The sequence below is a fragment of the Perognathus longimembris genome, chromosome 18 (genome assembly GCF_023159225.1).
Source record: "Perognathus longimembris pacificus isolate PPM17 chromosome 18, ASM2315922v1, whole genome shotgun sequence".
NCBI lineage: Eukaryota > Metazoa > Chordata > Mammalia > Rodentia > Heteromyidae > Perognathus > Perognathus longimembris.
In genome coordinates, this window is record NC_063178.1 from 39,982,577 (window position 1) to 40,004,005 (window position 21,429).

The 21,429-nt window shown below is 38.5% G+C and overlaps 1 long non-coding RNA gene across 1 annotated transcript; it reads left to right on the forward strand.

The window, feature by feature from the left end:
• The first annotated feature begins 1,825 nt into the window (after window positions 1-1,825).
• Window positions 1,826-3,497, forward strand: LOC125367289. The gene is made up of 3 exons (XR_007214040.1): window positions 1,826-1,837; window positions 3,277-3,282; window positions 3,363-3,497. It is a non-coding gene; the product is annotated as an uncharacterized LOC125367289 (long non-coding RNA).
• Window positions 3,498-21,429: the final 17,932 nt, after the last annotated feature.

Consider the following 21,429-nt stretch of genomic DNA (forward strand, 5'->3'; position numbering starts at 1 on the left):
CCTAGAACATTAAATGTAATGACAACAGTAGAATCCTCCTGTGTCCTCTTGGAGTTATTTTTGTTTATCCTCATCTTATATATCTGTATACATAGCTGATGAGCTATTGTAATCCACTGATAGGTCTATCCTAGACCATTTTATGTTTGTTTAGTAGTTGTTCTGTTTTAGATACATAATGTAAAGTCACAGACCCACACGTGGAAATACCATTTGAAAAGAAGTTTGTTATTTTGCAGACCTGGTTTCTACTGTCTATGCTGAGCTTTTGAGGAACCCCCATACTGTTCTCCAAGGTGGTTGTACTAATTTGCACTCCCACCAACAGTGGAAAAGGGTTCCTCTTTCCCTGAATCCCCTCTAGCATTTGTTGTTGCCAGAGTTCAGAGTATAGGACATTCTAACTAGAGTGAGGTGGTATTCCAGGGTTGTTTTTATTTGCATTTCCTTTACTGCCAGGGATGTTGAACATTTCCTCATAGGTTTCTTTGCCATTTTTATTTCATCCCCTGTGAAGTCTCTCTTTAGCTCCTTTGCCCATTTAATAATTTATTTACTGGGTTTGGATGGGGTTAGTTTCTTGAGTTCTCTGTTGATGACACATATTAGGCCTTTGTCTGTTGCTGTGCTGGTGAAGATCATTTCCCATACAGTTGGCTGTCTTTCTAGTTTGGTGGCTATGTCTTTAGCTGTGCAGAAACTTTTTATTTTGTAGTAGTCCCATTTGTTGAGTCTTTCCCTTATCTGTTGTGCCCCTGAGACTATGTTCAGGAAGTTCCTTCCTGTGCCTATAAGTTCTAGTTTCTTTATGACTCTATCATTCAGTAGTTTCAGGGTTTCAGGTCTGATATTGAGGAACTTAATCTATTTTGACTTGATTGTGGTACATGGTGATAGATTAGGGTCCACTTCGAGTTTTCTACATGCGGCTGCATAGTTTTTCTGGCACCAGTGGTTGAAGAGGCTATGTTTTTTTCCATTGTATGTCCTTAGCTCCTTTGTTGAATATAAGCTGACTGTAAGAATGCGGCTTTATTTCTGGGTCTTCTATCCTATTCCATTGGTCTTCTGGTCTGCTTTTATGCCAGTAACAGGCTGTTTTACTTATGATGGCTCTAAAATAGAGCTTGAAGTCTGGTATTGTAATTCTTCTTGCACTGTTTCTTTTGCCTAGAATTGCTTTGGCTATCTAGGGCTTTTGCTGTTCCATATGAATTTATGGGTTGTTTTCTCTATTTCAGTGCAGAATGTAGCTGGGATTTTGATGGGGATGTACTGAATTTGTATAACATTTTGGGCAATATTGCCATTTTCACTATATTGATTCTGCCTACCCATGAGCATGGGGGGTCTTTCCATCTCCTGGGGTCCTCTTTGATTTCCCTTTTTAGATTTTTATAGTTCTCATTAATAGGTCTTTAGTTAGGTTAATCCCTAGCTAATTTATTCCTTTTTTAGCTATTGCAAATGGTATTATTTTCATAATTTCCATTTGATTGTATATTGCTGGTGTATAGAAAAGCTGCTGATCTTTGCGGGTTGATTTTGTATCCTGCTACTTTGCCAAAAAGGTTTATTAGGTCTAGGAGCTTGGGGACTGAGATTTTTGGTTCCTTCAGATATAAAATCATGTCATCTGTGAATAGGGATAGTTTGATTTCTTCTTTGCCAATGTGGATCCCTTTGATGTCTTCCTCTTGCCTTATTGCTATGCCTAGGTATTCCAGCACTATGTTGAAGGAAGACAGGAGAGTGAGCATACTTGTCTTGTTCCTGAGTTTAGGGGAAACGGTTTTAGTTTCTCCCCATTTAATATGATATTAGCAGTTGGTCTGTCGTATATGGCTTTTGTTGTTTGAAAGAATGTTCCCTTTATTCCTGTTCTCTCCAGGACTTTTAACATGTATGGGTGTTGTATTTTTTCAAAGGCTATTTGGGCATTAGCTGATATGATCATGTAGTTCTTGGTCTTAGCTCTGTTGACATGGTGAATTATAATTATTGATTTGCAGATGTTGAACTATCCTTGTGTCTGTGATATGAAGCCTACATTACCATGATGTATAATTTTTTTCATCAGTTTCTGGATCCTGTTAGCTAATATTTTGTTGAGGATCTTTGCATGTGTTCATTAGTAATATTGGTCTGTAATTCTCTTTTTTGGTTGGGTCTATGCCTGGTTTGGGTGTGAGTATGATATTAGCTTCATAGAATGAGTTTTGGATTTTTCCCTCTGTTTCTATTTCACAGAAGAGTTTGAGGAATATTGGTATTCGCTTCTCACTGAAGGTTTTATAGAATTGGTGAATCCATCCAGGCCTGGGCTTTTCTTTGTTGGAAGGCACTTGATTACATCCTGTATCTCGCTGTAGGTTATTGGTTTATTTAGTTGACTTATTTCTTCTTGATTCAGTTTGGGCAGTTTATACTTCTCAAAGAATTGCTCAATCTCGGTAAAAGTGAGGCAAGTTTCTGGAAATAGTTCCTTATAATCATTTGAATATCCTGTGTATTTGTTTTAACTTTTCTGGTGGAGTCTGTGATCTTACAGATATGAGTCTCTTCTCTTCTTTTTTTGTTAGTCTTGCAAGGGCTGTGTCAAGTTTATTTATTTTCTCAAAGAACCAGGTTTTAGTTTTATTTATTGGAATCATCTTTGGAATCGTCTTTCTATTCTCAATCAGAGTTATCTCTTCTTTAATCTTTTTTATCTCCCTCCTAGTCATTTTAGATTCAATTTTTTCTTGTTTCTCCACTAGTTTTAACTGCATTGTGAAGTTATTCACCTGATCTGATTCCATTCTGTTAATGGGTGTACTGAGGGCAATAATCTTCCCCCTCAGTACTGCCTTTGCTGTATCCCATAGGATTCTTTGTGATGTATTTTCATTGTCATTGTGGCTTAAGAACTCCTTAATTTCATCCTTAATTTGCTCTGTCACCTTAATGTTAGATAACAATGAGGGGTTTAGCCTCCAAGTATTTGTGTAATTTCTGTGGTACCCTTTGTTATTGAGGGCTAACTTGATTCCATTGTGGTCAGATAGAGTACATGGAATGATGTCAATACTCTTGTTTTTGCTGAGTCTCTTTTTGTGGACTATGATATGGTGTATTTTGGAGTATGTTCCATGGGCTACTGAGAAGAATGGGAATTGAGTCCCGGTAGGGTGAAATACTCTGTACAGATATGTCAGATTCATGTGTGATATGGTGCTACTTAGGTCTTTGCCTCCTTTGCTAATCCTCTGTGTGTTGGATCTGTCTCTTGGAGAGAGTGGAGTATTAAAGTCTCCCACTATGATTGTATTTTGGTCTATCTTGCTCTGCCATTCTGAAAGAATTTGACATATTTTGTTCAGTGAATATAAATTTATCATTGTGATGTCTTCTTCCTGGATTCTTACCTGTGTTAATATGTAGTGTCCTTCTTTATCTTTTTGAACTGATTATAATGAGAAGGCTAGCTTGTCTGACCTCAGGATGGCTACCCCTGCCATTCTGGTAGGTGTGTTTACTTGGACCCAGGTTCAGACAGATTCACAGCCAAATTTTATAAGGCCTTCAAAACAGAACTCACAACAATACTCTAAAACCAGGAACGAGATAAGGATATGTGCTTTCTCCACTCTTCTTCAATACAGTATTAAAAGCCCTATGTAGCACAATAAGCCAAGATGCAAACACAAAGGGGATACAAACAGGGAAAGTAGAAAACCCTCCCTTTTTGCACATGACATGAGCCTATATTTAAGGAATCCTTTAGACTCCACTCCCAAATTACTAGTGATGATTGAAATTTGGAAGAGTAGAATGGTATCAAACAAACTCACAAAAACCAGTAGCTTTTCTCTATGCTGACAATGAGATAGGAGAGGCTGAAATTAGGAAAGTAATTCCTTTTGTAATAGCCTCAAAAATGCCTATGATCCACTTAACCAAGGAAGTGAAGGACCTGTGCAATGAAAAAGCCTTCCACAAATTACAGCATCTATTCATGTTAAAAGCTCTAGAAAAATTAGAAATAGAAGGAACTTTCAATATCATACTAAATGGGGTAAAACTAAAACCATTTTCCCTAAAATCAAGAACAAGGCAAGGATGTCCATTCTGTCCACTGCTCTTCAATAGAATTCTGAATTTCTTAGCCAGAGCAATAAGGCAAGATAAGGATATTAAAGCTATCCACAGGGGGAGGAAAGATGGCACCGATAGAATAGGGAGGCACCCCGACTCGCTCCAATGGCATAGTGAGCTGGGAACTCCAACACCCAACACCCCATCAAGAACCCAGCAAAACCAGCAGCCAGAAGCAGTGGAGAAACACAGGAAAACAAAAAGGAGCAAAAAAGAAGAACCGAAAACCTACACGGAGCCGGAGATTCACCGGGGCACCCTCCCCCCACCAGCCGACCCTGGCCCAAACAGGGTCAGGCTGGGAAAGGGGAACCCGGCGATCAGCAGACAGGCTGCCAGGAGTGCAGAATTCATATAGCGGGAGACCCCATGGACACAAGGCAGGGTGCGGACCAAGACACACACCGGCAGTGACGAGAAGTCTGGGTCCACACTGGGTCCGGACAAGGGAACCCAGCACGGCAGAAATCGGGAACCAGGGAAGCCACCACGACACTTAGCCAACCCCTGGAGGGCCAACGGCTGCGCGGGACACACACACAAAGCAGCAAAAGTGAGTGCCCTCCCTCCCCCTCCCCCACCCCTGAGGGAACAAAAAAACCCCAAATCAGGCGGGAAGCTCCCATCAGGCGCGGGGAAGTCAGTTTAGCAGGGGAAGGGCCCAGCAGCACCAACACCCCACAGGTTCCTGAACTGGCAGAACCGGCCCCGCCCCTTTCCCAACAGGGGCCGGGAGATGGCTGGTTGTGCAAACCCCACCCGAGGCGCCTGGACCTCGCAGACTCTTACAACTAAAACCACAGGCGCTGGTGGGTAATACCAGCCCAGCAGGGTCACCTGAGCCTGATCACGTCCCCCACTCACAGCAGAGGTGAGGTCTGAAGGTGCCAAGCCACACCCGGACACTCGATCCCACTGGACCCCACACATACCGCCCCCCCCAACGGACTCGTGGGAGGGCGCAAGCACAACCCAACAACCCAGGACTTGCTCTGGGAGGCATATCCCGCTGAAGTGCCTGTTGCAGTGGACGCACAGCGCACAGGAGGGCGGGGCCCCCGGCGACAGCGCCCGCTCTGGTAGGCGTACCCTGCACTGATGGGCGGGGCCACAGCGGCAGCACCTGCTGCCTTAGACACGTCTACACAGGAGGGAGGGAGGAGCTACAAACCAAACCTGAGAAGCCATCCAGATCTCCAGATGCGCAAATCACAAAGAAACATAACTCAGTTCATCAAAGGGCAAGCCAACTCACCAGCTCCAAAAAGCAGATGGAGATGGAGACTAAAAAAGCAAATGAGGCCATGTTAACAGGAATGATCGAAAGCGTCAGAAATGAAATCAGAAAACAATTCCAGGAATTCAGAGCGGAAATCTGGAAGGACACCCAGGAAGCCAAGAAAGAAATGGAAGCAAAACTGGATACAATGCAAGCCTGCTTTAAAGAAATGGAAGCAAAAATGGATACAATGCAAGCTGCCTTTAAAGAACATCTCCACATCCTGAGAATTGAAATGCATGAAAAAATAGATTTAAAATACAACTCATTTTTTTTTTTTTGGCCAGTCCTGGGCCTTGGACTCAGGGCCTGAGCACTGTCCCTGGCTTCTTCCCGCTCAAGGCTAGCACTCTGCCACTTGAGCCACAGCGCCGCTTCTGGCCGTTTTCTGTATATGTGGTGCTGGGGAATCGAACCTAGGGCCTCGTGTATCCGAGGCAGGCACTCTTGCCACTAGGCTATATCCCCAGCCCCTAAAATACAACTCTTTAAAGGAAGAAATCTCCATGATCAGAGCTGATATGACAACCATAAATAGCTCTCTGACATCCATAAACTCCGCAATTGAAACCATAACACAAAGAGTAGACCATATAGAATCCAGAATCTCTCGCCTGGACGATGAAGCAGCTGACAACAACCAGAAAATGACCACACTCCAAGAAAAGGTGAAGCTTCAGGGAAGACTAATCCAGGAACTAATGGACAAAGACAAGAGATATAATCTGCGCATAATTGGAATAGAAGAAGGAGCTGAATACCAGAGCAGAGGGCTTAATCATGTTCTCAATAAAGTTATTGCAGAAAACTTCCCCAATCTCACAGGGGACCCCATCCAGGTAACCGAAGCCTATAGGACACCTGGCAGGCCAGACCCCAGGAAAGCCACCCCAAGGCTCATAATATTCAAGACTACAGACCTCAAGATTAAAGAGCAAATTCTGAATTCAGCCAAAGCGAAGAAGGAAACTTTATTCAATGGGAAGAGGATTCGAATAACATCCGACTTATCCACACAAACTTACCAAGCTCGAAGTGAGTGGAAGAACACCATCCAAGTACTCCAGAATAACAATTTACAACCTCGGATCAAATATCCAGCGAAATTGGAGTTTACATTCGAAGGGAGAACCAGATCTTTCCACACCAAAGAGGAGCTAAAGGAGTATGTGAATAAAAAACCAGCCCTACAGCGAATTCTAAGAGGGGAACCCCACCCAACAGAGATCGTAAAAGACACACAGAATCAGAAAGAAACTTCAATAGCCAAAGTCCAGCAGAAATACAAGCTCACTAAAGACAAGAAAAAAAAGAAGAAAAAACAGCCCACCAAGAAAATGGAAGGAGAAAAAACACCTTTATCCTTGATCTCTTTAAATATAAATGGTTTAAACTCCCCGATAAAGAGGAGCAGACTGGCAGAATGGATTCGCAAACAAAAAGTTGACATCTGCTGTCTACAAGAGACCCACCTTACAGCAAGGGACAAAAACAAGCTTCAAATGAAAGGATGGAGCAAGATCTACCAAGCAAACGCACCTACCAAAACGGCAGGTGTAGCCATTCTGATCTCAGACAAGCTGGACTTCTCTTTAAAGTCCACTCAAAAAGACAAAGAAGGACACTACATATTAATACAAGGAAAAATCCAGAATCAAGAAATCACGGTTATAAATGTATACTCACCAAACAAAGGAGGCCCGACATATGTCAAGCAAATTCTCAAAGAATTACAGAGCAAGGTAGACGCAAACACAGTCATAGTGGGTGACTTTAATACTCCCCTCTCTCCAAGAGACAGATCCAACACCCAGAAGATTAGTAAGGGAGCTGAGGACCTAAATAACACCATTTCCCAAATGGATCTAACAGACCTATATAGAACCTTCCACCCTACAGAGACCCAATACACCTTCTTTTCAGCAGCCCATGGATCATATTCCAAAATAGACCACGTCATAGCCCACACAAAGAACCTCAGCAAATACAAAAGTATTGACGTCATCCCATGTATTATATCTGATCACAGTGGATTAAAGGTAACCCTCAACAACAAAGGATACCAGAGAGGCTATGCACACTCTTGGAGGCTAAACCCCACGCTGCTATCCAACACTTGGGCCACAGATCAAATTAAAGATGAAATCAACGAATTCATAAGCCACAATGACAAAGAAAACACATCACAAAGAAACCTATGGGACACAGCTAAGTCAGTGCTGAGGGGCAAGATCATTGCACTCAGCACCCACATTAAAAGAAAGGAAGCAGAGCAGGTGAATAACCTCACGATGAAACTAAAACAACTGGAGAAACAAGAAATGACAGAATCTAAAACGACTAGGAGGGGAGAGATCACAAAGATTAAAGAAGAGATAAATCTGATTGAAAATAGAAAGACCATTCAACAAATAAATAAGACTAAAAGCTGGTTCTTTGAGAAAATAAACAAAATTGACAGACCCATTGCAAGACTTACAAAAAAAAGAAGAGAAGAGACTCATATTCGTAAAATCAGGGACTCCACAGGAAAAATTACAACAAGTACACACAATATTCAAACAATCATAAGGAGCTATTTCCAAAACCTCTACTCAGCAAAAAATAGTAATTTTACAGAAATGGATCAATTCTTAGAGAAGTACAAACTGCCCAAACTGAACCAAGAAGAAATAAATCAACTAAATAAACCAATAACTTATGGTGAGATACAGGAGGTAATCAAGAACCTCCCTACTAAGAAAAGCCCAGGCCCAGATGGATTCACCAACAAATTCTACAAAACCTTTAGTGAGGAGCTAATTCCAATACTCCTCAAACTCTTCCGCGAAATAGAAACGGAGGGAGAAATCCCAAACTCATTCTACGAAGCTAATATCATACTCATTCCCAAACCAGGCAAAGATCCAACAAAAAAAGAGAACTACAGACCAATATCACTAATGAACACAGATGCAAAGCTCCTCAATAAAATATTAGCAAATAGGATCCAGAAACTGATCAAGAATATCATACATCATGACCAAGTAGGCTTCATCCCTCAGTCACAAGGATGGTTCAACATCCGTAAATCAATCAACGCAATTCACCACATAAACAGGACTAAAATCAAGAATCACATTGTTATCTCAGTCGATGCCCAAAAAGCCTTTGACAAAATACAACATCCATACCTATTAAAAGCTTTGGAGAGAACAGGAATAGATGGAACATTCCTGAAAACAATAAAAGCCATATACAACAGACCAACTGTTAATATCATATTAAATGGAGAGAAACTTAAATCATTCCCTCTAAACTCAGGAACAAGACAAGGATGCCCACTCTCCCCACTTCTGTTCAACATAGTGCTGGAATCCCTAGCCATAGCAATAAGGCAAGAGGAGGACATCAAAGGGATCCACATCGGCAAGGAAGAAATCAAGTTATCCCTATTCGCAGATGACATGATCTTATATCTGATGGACCCAAAAAACTCAGTCCCCAAACTCCTACACCTAATAAACCCATTTGGCAAAGTAGCAGGATAAAAAATAAACCCACAAAAGTCAGCAGCTTTTCTGTACACCAGCAATAGACAAACAGAAAAGGAAATTATGGAAACAATTCCATTTACAGTAGCCAAAAAAAGAATAAAGTACCTAGGGATCAACTTAACCAAGGACGTGACGGAACTATTCAATGAAAACTACAAAAATTTAATAAGGGAAATCAAAGAAGACACAAGGAGATGGAAAGACCTCCCATGCTCATGGGTAGGCAGAATCAATATAGTGAAAATGACCATATTGCCTAAATTGTTATACAAATTCAATGCAATGCCTATCAAAATCCCAGCCACATTCTTCACTGAAATAGAGAAACCAATCCATAAATTCATATGGAACAGCAAAAGACCTAGAATAGCCAAAGCAATTCTAGGCAAAAAAAGCAGTGCAGGAGGTATTACAATACCTGACTTCAAGCTCTACTACAAGGCCATCATAACAAAAACAGCATGGTTTTGGTATAAAAACAGATCGGAAGACCAATGGATTAGAACTGAAGACCCAGAAATAAAACCGCACTCTTACAGCCAACTGATATTCGACAAAGGAGCTAAAGACATACAATGGAATAAACATAGCCTCTTCAACTACTGGTGCTGGGAGAACTGGGCAGCTATATGCAGAAAACTCAAAGTAGACCCAAGCCTATCACCATGCACCAAGATCAACTCAAAATGGATCAAGGACCTCAACATCAGACCTGAATCCTTGAAACTACTGAAGGACAGAGTAGGAAAGACACTAGAACTTATAGGCACAGGAAGGAACTTCCTGAATAGAGTCCCAGGGGCACAACAAATAGGAGAAAGACTCGACAAATGGGACTACTACAAATTAAAAAGTTTCTGCACAGCTAAGGACATAGCCACCAAAATAGAAAGACAGCCAACGATATGGGAAAGGATATTTACCAGCACAGCAACAGACAAAGGCCTGATATCGGTCATCTACAGAGAACTCAAGAAACTAAGCCCCTCCAAGTCCAATAAACCTATTAGGAAATGGGCAAAAGAGCTAAAGAGAGTCTTCACAAGAGAAGATATAAAAATGGCAATGAAACATATGAGGAAATGCTCAACATCCCTGCTAGTAAAGGAAATGCAAATAAAAACAACCCTGAGATACCACCTCACCCCAGTTAGAATGGCCTATACTCTGAACTCAGGAAAAAACAAATGCTGGAGGGGCTGTGGGGAAAGAGGAACCCTTCTCCATTGTTGGTGGGAGTGCAAATTAGTACAACCACTTTGGAGAACAGTATGGAGGTTTCTCAAAAAGCTCAATATAGACCTACCCTATGACCCAGCCATACCACTCCTAGGCATCTATCCTAAACAGCAAAACCCAAGATATCAAAAAGACCTTTGTACTTCCATGTTTATCGCGGCACAATTCACAATAGCTAAAATATGGAAACAACCCAGATGCCCCTCCACAGACGAATGGATCCAAAAAATATGGTATTTATACACAATGGAATACTACATAGCAATTAGGAATGGTGAAATACTGTTATTCGCAGGGAAATGGACAGAACTCGAACAAATAATGTTGAGTGAGACAAGCCTAGAACACAGAAAACAAAGGGGCATGATCTCCCTGATATATGACTGTTAAGAAAGGGAGACGGAGAGACAGTAGAGACCAAGTCTGTGAATAGTGTATATGTTCTTGATACATTGTATATTGCATATATGTCAACCTGACCTAGACAAGGGATAGAAAAACAGGTCGTAAGATATCATAAGAAATGTACACACTGCCCTACTATGTAACTGCACCCTCTTTGCACAACACCTTGTAAAAAAATTTATGTCCAATTAATTAAAAAAAAAAGAAAAAAAAAAGCTATCCACATAGGGAAAGAAATTTGACTATCCTTGTTTAAAGATGACATGATCTTATATCTGAAGGATCCTGAAAAGTCCACTCCCAAACCCCTAGAACTAATCCACTGCCTCAGCTATTTGGCAGGATGTAAAATTAACCTACAAAAATCAGTAGACTTTCTGTATGCTATCAAAGTAAAAGGAGAAAGAGAAAATCATTAAATCATTTTTTAGAGCCTAAGAAAATCTGACCTGACCAATGATGTAAAAGATCTATTTAGTGAAATCTGTAAACACCTAAACATAGAACTCAAAGAGGAAAACCAGGAAATGGAAAGATTTTCCATGTTCTTGGAGGGGTATAATCAATATTGTCAAAATGGCCACAGTGCAAAAAATGATATACAAATTCAAATCAATCCCCATAAGTCCTTACCATGTTCTTCACTGAAAAAGAGGAAAAAAGTCAGGAAAACCACATCAAATAATGAAAGAGGCAAAATAGGCAAAGCAATTTGAGGCAAAAGAAACAATTACAGATAGTATCATAATAACAAATTTCAAGCTTTACTATAAAGCCATAATAACAAGATACAAAAACACAACTGCCCAACAATAAATGAATTATACCTATATTCAAAACATTTTCATACAACCAACAAAAAGCAAAAAATAATGGCATTCATAGGAAAATGGTTTGAACTAGAACAATTCATGTTGAGCGAGATAAGCCAAGATCAGAGAGAAAATTGGCACGTGTTGTACTTGATACTCAGAAATTATATTTAAAATGCAGTGGGATATGACAAAGTATATAGGATTTTAGACACAAATATGCACAAAGACCAAAAGAAGATAGTCTTAGGAGATAATCACCAGTCTGTAACATTAAAGGACCTCTTCATATTTCTATAAAATAATATACAGAATGAAATGAAATCCAAAGTTAAAGAAATAAGGGAATTTTTCTTAATTTGTCTTTGTGTTTTCAGAAGACACTGTATCCTTTACCTCATTTATGTTGTGTACTGGTGCACATCTGAGGAAAGCTGATAGGAAGGTACAGAATCAGTGGAAAACCGGTGGAAAAAGTGCAACATAGACCACCAGATGCACTGGGAAATTGATGAACTTGAACCAGTTAACTTGTGGGCAGCGATGGGAAGAGGGGAATAGGAGCACATGAGGAAACAGATGATACTAAGTCAAAGGAAATGTTCTTATTATCTGACTAGTGTAAAGGTAACCCCACTGAATATCATCTCTAAAACAGCAACAAAGTAGTTAAAAAAGAAATAAATGCTTTACAAATAAACTAAGATTATTTTTACATATTTACCCATACCCTTGTCTTCTCTGGAACAGGTTTTGTCAGTAGGTTTAGATGTCCTTGGCCGCTCTGATGATATACTCATCTCACTTCTCTCAGGGGAAGATATGTAGAACCCTTGAATCCAATCGAGGAATATTGACCCTGATAAGAGAATTTCGATGCCTTCTGAACCTAACAACTCCAGGACAAAGTATAATGAAGATGACTGCCTTGAGAGGAAAGTTGTAAGTTGACCTTCTCTCCTATGGACCAAAAATGATGGACATAGAATCAGAAAGTCAAATTAGTGAAGAACACAACAGGTACATTTATGTTGTTTCTGATGGTTCTCTTTTCTCCAGGTGTTGCAAATGAAACAGAGTTGCATCTGGTTGTTAATATTTATTTGTTTATATTACATAAAAACAAAAAAAATCTTTTACTTGCCAGTGGTTCCTATTTGTAATCCTAGGTATTCGAGAAGTTGACATCTGAGGATGTCAGTTCAAAGCAAATTCTGGCAAAAATTGACTTGAACTCAAAGCATGATCACTGTTCCTAGGTATTTTTGCTCAAGTGTTCTATCACTTGAACTACAGTGTTTTTGTGGGTTTTGATTTGTTTTTGTGCTAAACTGAAGGGCGCCATGGGTTTTCCTTCCTGGGGAAAAGTTCTAACTCCTGAAGATACTTTTAAGACTATAAGTTATAATCTTGGAGGTGGTGCAAAGATGAAAATAGAGGCACATGGTCAAAATATGAGATTCTTCTCTTTGTTCAACTTGAACCAAGATCAGATCCCATGACATCTTGATCATAATATCAAAAAAGTACCAAAAATAATTTTATCTTTTACAGTCTTTAAAACTGAGCTGCATTTGGCATAGGAGAGTGTATCTTTTTTCAGTATGCTCATTCTCTTAATTTTTACTTTATGTGCAACTAGTGAGGCTTGAACTCAAGGCCAGGGTATAGTCCTTTGTCTGTCTCCACTTAAGGCTGGAAGAACAGGAGGTGTTTGTATTTGTGTAGTTTTAAAGAAATGATATATCTGAATTCACAATAACCAAATTGTGGAAACAGTCCAAATGCTCCACTACAAAATCTGCATCAAGGTACATATTCACAATGGAATTTTACATATTCATTAGAGAGAACAATAGATCAATTGCAGGGAAATATTGTAACTGTGTCCATACATAGTCATGTCAAAATTATGCCTAGGCAACCAATCCAAGGAAGCCTCATGAGGACAATTCTCCCACATTTCACAGTCAGACTCAGAATCTGAGTAATTAAAGGAGAGAAACCATAGCCAAGCAATGAAGTCTTCTCGGTATTTGGAAGGGTTAACTGCGTTGACAAAATCTGTGAATCCAGAAACATCTGAGCGATGGTATGAAAAAATGAGAGGGACATGGAATGAACCTAGAGTGAAATACTTCCTTCTTGTAGTTAATTCCCACTGTGAGTTCAATATGCAAACTTTGCCTTTTATTAAAATTTTCTCAACACTCATCATTAAATATAGTAGCGATTCATTATCTCCATATATGACAAAAACATTTGCTGAAGATTTGTTTATCTGGTTGTAACGTGCCATGATTTTGAAGATATATGACACAGCATGGTTTGGAATCACTATCTCAAAGGCTACACAGACTCTGTTCTTTGCCATCTCTTCTTTCAACAAAGGAAGAATCCACAAGCCCTTCTCATCTTCTAAGGTAAACAGTCCCACCCAGTTCCAGCTGAAGTGAAGCAATAAAATCATGGCAGTGTCCATAGATCTGTCCTATGGGGCCATCTGACAGAGGCCAAGGAAATTGTTATGGTCACTCAACGCATGATCAAAAGGTCCAAAGGTAAGTTACAGGGAATAAAAATTGGACAGTACATGAATGCGAAGGTGTAAAACCATCACAATCTCAGACATGATGTATATTAAATACAAATTAGAAGTATGTGAAAAGAAGATTTTACTTTTAGTCTGAACAAAATGAATTATAAATTATTTTTAATTATTGTACATTATTGATTACTTTATACAATGCTTCTTGGTCTTTGTCACTGTTTCAATCAGCTCCTGTCATCCATATCAACTCCATCACCTTACTTTCCTAGTTTCAGTTCACGTATGTACATTGGATCTTATGTTATAATTGTTCACTGTTTGACTCCTATTCCTTTGCCCCTTTCCACATGCCTTGAACACATACCCCTGTTAGACAAGATATGCTTCAGCTTTCTGGTGTTCATTTTTAAAATACTGTCTGTTAGTTGATCAAAGAACTTACATCATGAAATTCTATCATTTTTAACATAGATTGTGAGATTGGCCATGTATATATGTACAAATATTTGTTCCATACATCACATTTTCTTTGAGTACATACTCCTTGATATCACAATATTTGAGAGGTTCATAAGTCCAGTCTTTTCCTATCATTCTCTTCTAACACCCAAAATGTCACCAAATTAAACATTTGTTAATATTCCTGTAATGCTCCCACGGTCACCTGTGGAAACCTATAGAGATTCAGCAGTGCCCCAATCTGGGCAGATATTATTCCTGATGGTCCTGTAAGTACTGCTGTAGCCTTGTTGTCTCTCATACAGTTGTAGTTTGGAGTCTTTTACTCCCCAAATATGCAAATGAAGGGATTTGTAAATGGTGTACAAGTTCCATATCGAACAACATATATGTCAAATCCCAGAGTCAAGTTATGCAAAATATCAGGGTGTTTGTTGATCTCTTCAATAGCAAAAGCCAAAGCCAAAACAAACTGGTAGTTCATGAAGATAAATCTGCATAATGAGCATAGAAATTCAGGAGAAGTTTTGATTTTGATGGATTAAATGCTTGTTTGGCTGCTACTGCATATATATGTATTGGAGCTAGGAAAGGCAAGGAGAATATCAAAATGGAGAGACAAAGGATGAAAGAAAAACCAATTCAACAGCAATACTTATAAAAGTAGATGGGATAAAACAACTGTAAAACTCATAGAGAGAGGGATATTGGGAGGGGGAAAGCAGGGGAAAAAATGAGTGAGGAGGTAACAAGGTGGATAAGAAATGTACACACTGCCTTATGTATAAAACTGTAACCCCTCTGTACATCACTTTAACAATAAAGAAATAAATTTGAAATAAAATGTTTGTTTTAATAAGTAATGACAGAATTTTAAATTTCCTATGTACACAGGATATAAATATAAAATAAACAGAAAATTTTAATCAATTTTTTCACCATGACATTTAGATTACCTTGCAAAGGTATCTTCCAGATGTGAGTTTAAAGGATAAAGGCATAAAGATATTCCAAGACAAGCTTAGTTAAGAGAATATATCTCCATAAGAGCTGTACTACAATAATGCTAAAGTCTTTTAATCCTTTGCACAGAGGCCATGAATGAACAATAAATATATAAAAATATGCAATGCTTATTATTAAGTAGCTATAAAAGCAAGCTGAGGATGTTCTAATATTTTAAATGCCATATCTTACACATAATTCTTATAAAGCGAGACACATGTTTAATACAACTATGTCTACTAATGACTACTGAACCACGTAAAATTGGATGTTCAATATCACAGTCAATGAGAGGAATACAATGCCATTTCTTTATTCATTTGTTTGTCTTCAATATTTTATCTTTAAATATTCAATTAAAAATTTCATTAGAAATAAATGAAAATATTTAATCCTCACATTTCTGTACATTTTCTTATGTATATATGATCATATACCTCTGTTACTTGTGTGTGCATTTTCTCTTTTACTTTCATCCTCATCATCCTGGATAGTTGTCATCATTCCATAATAGCTTGTTGTAATCTATTTAAGCCTCCTAAGTACAAGAAAACATATAGCAGTCAAATGAAAACTCATGGCCCAAACATATTACTACTGAACTCACATAATAACCACTGAGAACTCTAAAAGGACAGGAAGTGGAAGAAACTTCAGTAAACCTAGAGACACACTACATAATGTCTATAGGAAGATGTGATCTGTCAACACTGACTGGGAATAGAAATACAGGAAATTCTATCAAGAGGAGGCAGAATAGCTGAATGAATAAAAAAACACTAGACAAAGCATAGGTTGATTCTAAGAAACTTACTTCAGTGCCAATGGCCCCCCAATTTAACAGAGATAAACACTAAACAAGAAGGTTAATTGCATAAGAGCAGTGAAACCTGTGTAAAGGCTATGGTAGCTTAGCACCTACCTTCACTATAGAATTTAAAGATCCTGCTCAAGAAAAGTAGCAATGGGAGTGAACAACTGAACTAGTCACAGTGAGATGCAGAGAAAATTCACCATAGGAGGGGAAATTCTGAAGCAACACTGGAATCATGATTGCCATACTAAGAACATGTCCCTCTTGGAGAACAGCATCTGGCTGGCAACCTCTTTCCCAACTAAGAAATGTACCATTTCTGGAATGTGACAAAGAGACCACCTAAGCACCTGGATGAAAACAAATGGATTAGATAATTCATCTTTTCTCTATAATTTAGAAGCTACAAACAGGCCTTAAAACCCAGCTATTTCTCAGTTATTCTAAGAGTGGGAGTCAGGGTAACAACCACACTCCCATATTAGGAAGGCTTCAGAATTCAATTGTATCCCAGCCCCCTGCACTCAAACGGTGGAGAAACAAACATGTATTAAACATCACAGACATCTCCTGTGAACTAACCTACTCCACCAGTGCTACCTTGACCATGACTATAAGGATAGCGCCAAATCTCAACAACAAAAGAAGAAACTCCACTAACTACTGTATAAAAATTAAGAAACCTTGTCATATCAGTGGATGTAGATTTGCATCAAATGGCTCACCTTCGGATTTCCAATTGCAGTGGCCCCCTTACCTACAAGAAAGACTTTGGGGATAAATAGTACTACCTGTAGTCTGTAGCATGCATAAAATTTTACTAACCAGACCATAGTTCTCTTCATATCTGTAGGTAACAAAAATATCCATTGACTGAAACTATAATACTCAATGTGTCTATATTAGCAGACAGAGAGAGAGAGAGAAAGAGAGAGAAAGAGAGAGAGAGAGCGATCAGACCATGGATACTGTCCTTGAGCTTTTGTGCTTTAGGTCAGCACTCTGCCAACTTGAGCCACTCCCAGCTTTTGGCTGGATAATTGGAGATAAAAGTCTTACAGATGTTCATGACCAGGCTGGCTTGAAATCTCTATCTTCAGATATTTTCAAGTAGTTAGGATTATGATTGTGAGCCACTAGCCTACAATAAGAATGTTTAAGCAGTGACCTCAAATTTAACTGTTACCAAAGAAAACTTCTCAGAGCACTAGCTTGTGGGGAAAGAAATATTTCTGCAGCCTTCTAGTACAAAACTCATGCTACTGACTCAGGTGTTTGTAATCACTTTATCCTCTGCAATGACAGCTGGGATTGCGAAAATATAGGTTTTCTGGAATAAAGTGAAGAAATTGTATCCCTGGAAAGAAGAAGCTACATTGAAGGAAATCAGAGTCCTCTCCTATGAGCAGGCAGAATATTACTCAACAGTAGATGCAAAATAAAATCATGAAATGAAGCTGTTTCAGGTGCAATAGGAATTGGAAGTCAGGGTACAGAAGACAAATAATATTGATGTGTGCACCCAAGTTCACTCAGCTGTTGCCCATACTGAGAACAAAAACAGGTCATGGGCATAAAATACTGACTCACTTACGGCTTGTTCTCTTGTTGCCTAGAAGCATCACTGTTACTTCTATCAGTTTCCAAAGTATAGAGAGGAAAAAACCCAGCAATCATCACATCTCCAACCATGTGGACCTGGTGCTTCATTGTGGAAATGCAGCTAGTGCTAGCCAAGGACCTGACAGGGAGAGGCAACTGGAGAGGAAGGAATATGAAAGTTAAAGACACATTCCTGAAACATTTGCCAAGCTGAAATTCTGGCTGGAAGTTATGCCCATAGGGTTAGGTGTATATATTTTTGTATGTGTGTCTTCTTATTCACAGATGTACACTATAAGCCACCTTCTTTCATTGATGCCTTTTGTGAGTACTTAAGAAAAATGTGTAACACTCTTCCCTGGGGCTCTGCATCTGAATATTTCAATCCAGGAGAAAAACATGGATTGGAAAACATGTATGCAGATTCTCCTTCTTCATCTCAGGCACCATGATTCTCCCCAAGATGACAGATATTGATGCTCCAGGGATGAAGTTACTTGCATATATTTGGTCCAATATCTGTCTTAAGAAACTATTTGCCTTAAATCCATTCAGGATGATGAAATTGGATTGCATCAAAGGATGCCAGGTCAGGGGCGACAGAATATGCCCAGAAAAACAATGTATGCTAGTGAGATATCAGCCAGTTATTATGGCATCACACCCAGAGAATCTCTTCACACACCAATGCCCATAATAGATACAGAACGTCACTGGTTGACCCAAGCAGGTTTCAAGTGCGGAGACCTCTACAATTGCATTCCTTCACTATTGTCGAACAAAACAATAATAAGTCAAGGTCAATGCAGAAGTTGATTTGCACCTTTGCATTCTTAACTTTCAACTTCAAAATGCTCATTTTTACTCAGCACTCAACATGCTAACATAGATCAAGATTGTTTCCCCATGATGCACTGGTCTGAGAACATGTGGTAATGGAGAGAACACTTCTCTATCACAAGGCTCAATGGACACCAAAATCAACTCTATGTTTTTTGCTTGTCAAAATATAGTAGAACGAAATTCCATGCACAGACCTCAAAGGCCCTGGAGAAGAGAGCTAATTCAAGAGCAGTGAAGGTATTCTGTATAAGGCTCCAGTGTTGGATATACATTATACTGATCATCATGCACTGGGAATCTGAAATTATGCATCACAGTATAAAAGAAGGACTAAACATATGTACTTTTAAAGTAGCAGAAGGAAAAAAAAACGTTCCTAATGATGTTGCAACTCATCTATTATACTTGCATACTCATTATATTACACAGGATTTTATCACTTATTTTTTATGTTCTCAGTAAAACATGATAGCTGTCCAAAGCGTTTATTTAGACACATTATACGTATGCATGCAGTGGACCATAATCTCACAAGGTAGTGGCACTGATTCATATCATACATTTATTTATACTTTTATGATGAATTTACAGACTGATTTCCATCATGGATGGATAAAATTATCACTAACCCCATCAGATAGAAGTCTTCCACTCATACTAGAATCGGAGTTTTGTATTTTTATGTACTTTATTTCATAAGTTTGAAGATTGTTTTAAATTTTTACTCTCAGCTCTAGTTTCTTAGGATATGTTTTCATCGCATTTATTCAATTTACACTCACTGATATTCTTGAATATGTGCTTTAAATCTTTTGCACGCTTTGGAATACTCATCAGTTTATAGATAAAATCTTTTCAAATACTGTATTTTCTCCATCTGGTTTTCCCCAATACACAAATTGCACAAATAGTTGTTCATTTTATGGAGTCTATTATTTTCTTCTGATTTTTGGTGGCACTAAGGTGTGAGCTTAGATCCTCATTGTCCTTAGAAATTGCTCAATCCTTCAAGCTATATGCTTACCACTTTTGCATTTAGTTTTATTTTCAAAGAAATCTAGCTCTCTTGTGCAGGCAGATTTCAGGTCCCACTTCAGGTTAGTGAGTATCTGGGGAAAAAGGTGTGTATTAGCTATCCAAACTTTGTATTTTTAATTTTTTTCTCAGTGATACACTTGATATATTTATTTTATCTGCTTTTAAATTTAGGCTCATTTTATATTACCTGAATTTCATATACTAGAAAGTTTACACAGTTATTTCTAGAAATTACATTTCTCTGTTTAAATTCTTTTCATTAACTTGCATTTTGTACACATATTTTAATAGTTTCCTTTATTTAAAATAGCTATTTTATTATATTGGTAATTCCAATCTTTGGGATATCTATGGCTCTACTACTGCTTTCTTAGTTATATGCCACATTTACCTATGTATATGACATTGTAAATTTACTCTGGCCCTGGGGTTCAAAGACGTCTGGAAACTGAGATAGACATGTTTTCTTCAGATAAAATACATTTCTCCAATTTTAGACAGGAAGAAAGAAGGAATACTCACATATTTTCATCGTAGATGGAGTTGGAATGGAGACTGGGTTATCATTTTAGGTTGGTCCAGCTCTCTTCCGGTCAGTGGTGTATTGAGGATGAGCCCAGTAGTATTCATTTCATACTTACCCACTTCTGACTTGAGATCTATTCATCAATAGAAGACTATGGAACTCTCCCTCCAGTTGTCCAACCTTGAGGGTTGTAAATGTCAAAGCAGGGGCAGGATTCACATCAAAACTGCTCTGAGACAAGAACTTTGTAACTATGGATACGTTACTTCAGAGGATTCTAAGAGGCAGTCCTGGGAAGGGGTGAATGCTGATGTCATAATGGTTACTACCTTCTCTCAACTGCTTTCAGCGCCCACTCTATACCTTCACTATGGTGTTCTCAGCTCAAATAATATAAATATTTTCTGTGTCAGTCCATATTACTCTTTTTCTGATAAGAGTATGATAAAGAAATAATAGTAGATTGAAGATAGCTGAAGTAACCAGTGAGACTATTTTAATAAAATTATTCTACCTGAAACTATACTATAGTCATGACCCAACAATATAATCTCTTTACAGAAAGTGGCCAGAAATAAAATTTCTCCTCTAGCCAAGATGAAAGACATGGAATAAACTCTGGGAACATTAGAAAATGAAGCAAACAATCAGGAAGATAAAGGAAAAGAATAAGAACTGTAAGAATGGTAACAATGGAAATGGTAGTCTGAATTTGGAGGGATAATGGTGGGGTGCTTTACATATTTTATTCACAACTGTCCTCTGAAATGGCTAATGATAGAACAGATCCCACAACTTTCTAAAACAGGGAAATATATACTTGAAAACAGATATTTATCCTCTGTTTATAAGGAATCAGACATTAGTCAAGGTAAAAATTCATCTAGACCCATCACCACCATATCACATTTTAAGGATGAAGGCGATTGGCATGTCATTACTTTACACTATTTGACTAATCTGGAGACAAAACCCATAATCATTAAAATGTTATTTTGGAAATGCTGATGAATATGTTGCATGAAATGACAACTTATTTATATTCCTAATGTAAATCATTCTATTTGCTAGCATTGGTTCTCTTATAGCTTCTTAGGAATGAAGTCTGCAAGACAGGTGCTCATAATTTGCATTTATAATCCTAGCTACCCAAGAAGGGGAGATCTAAAGACAAAAGTTCAAG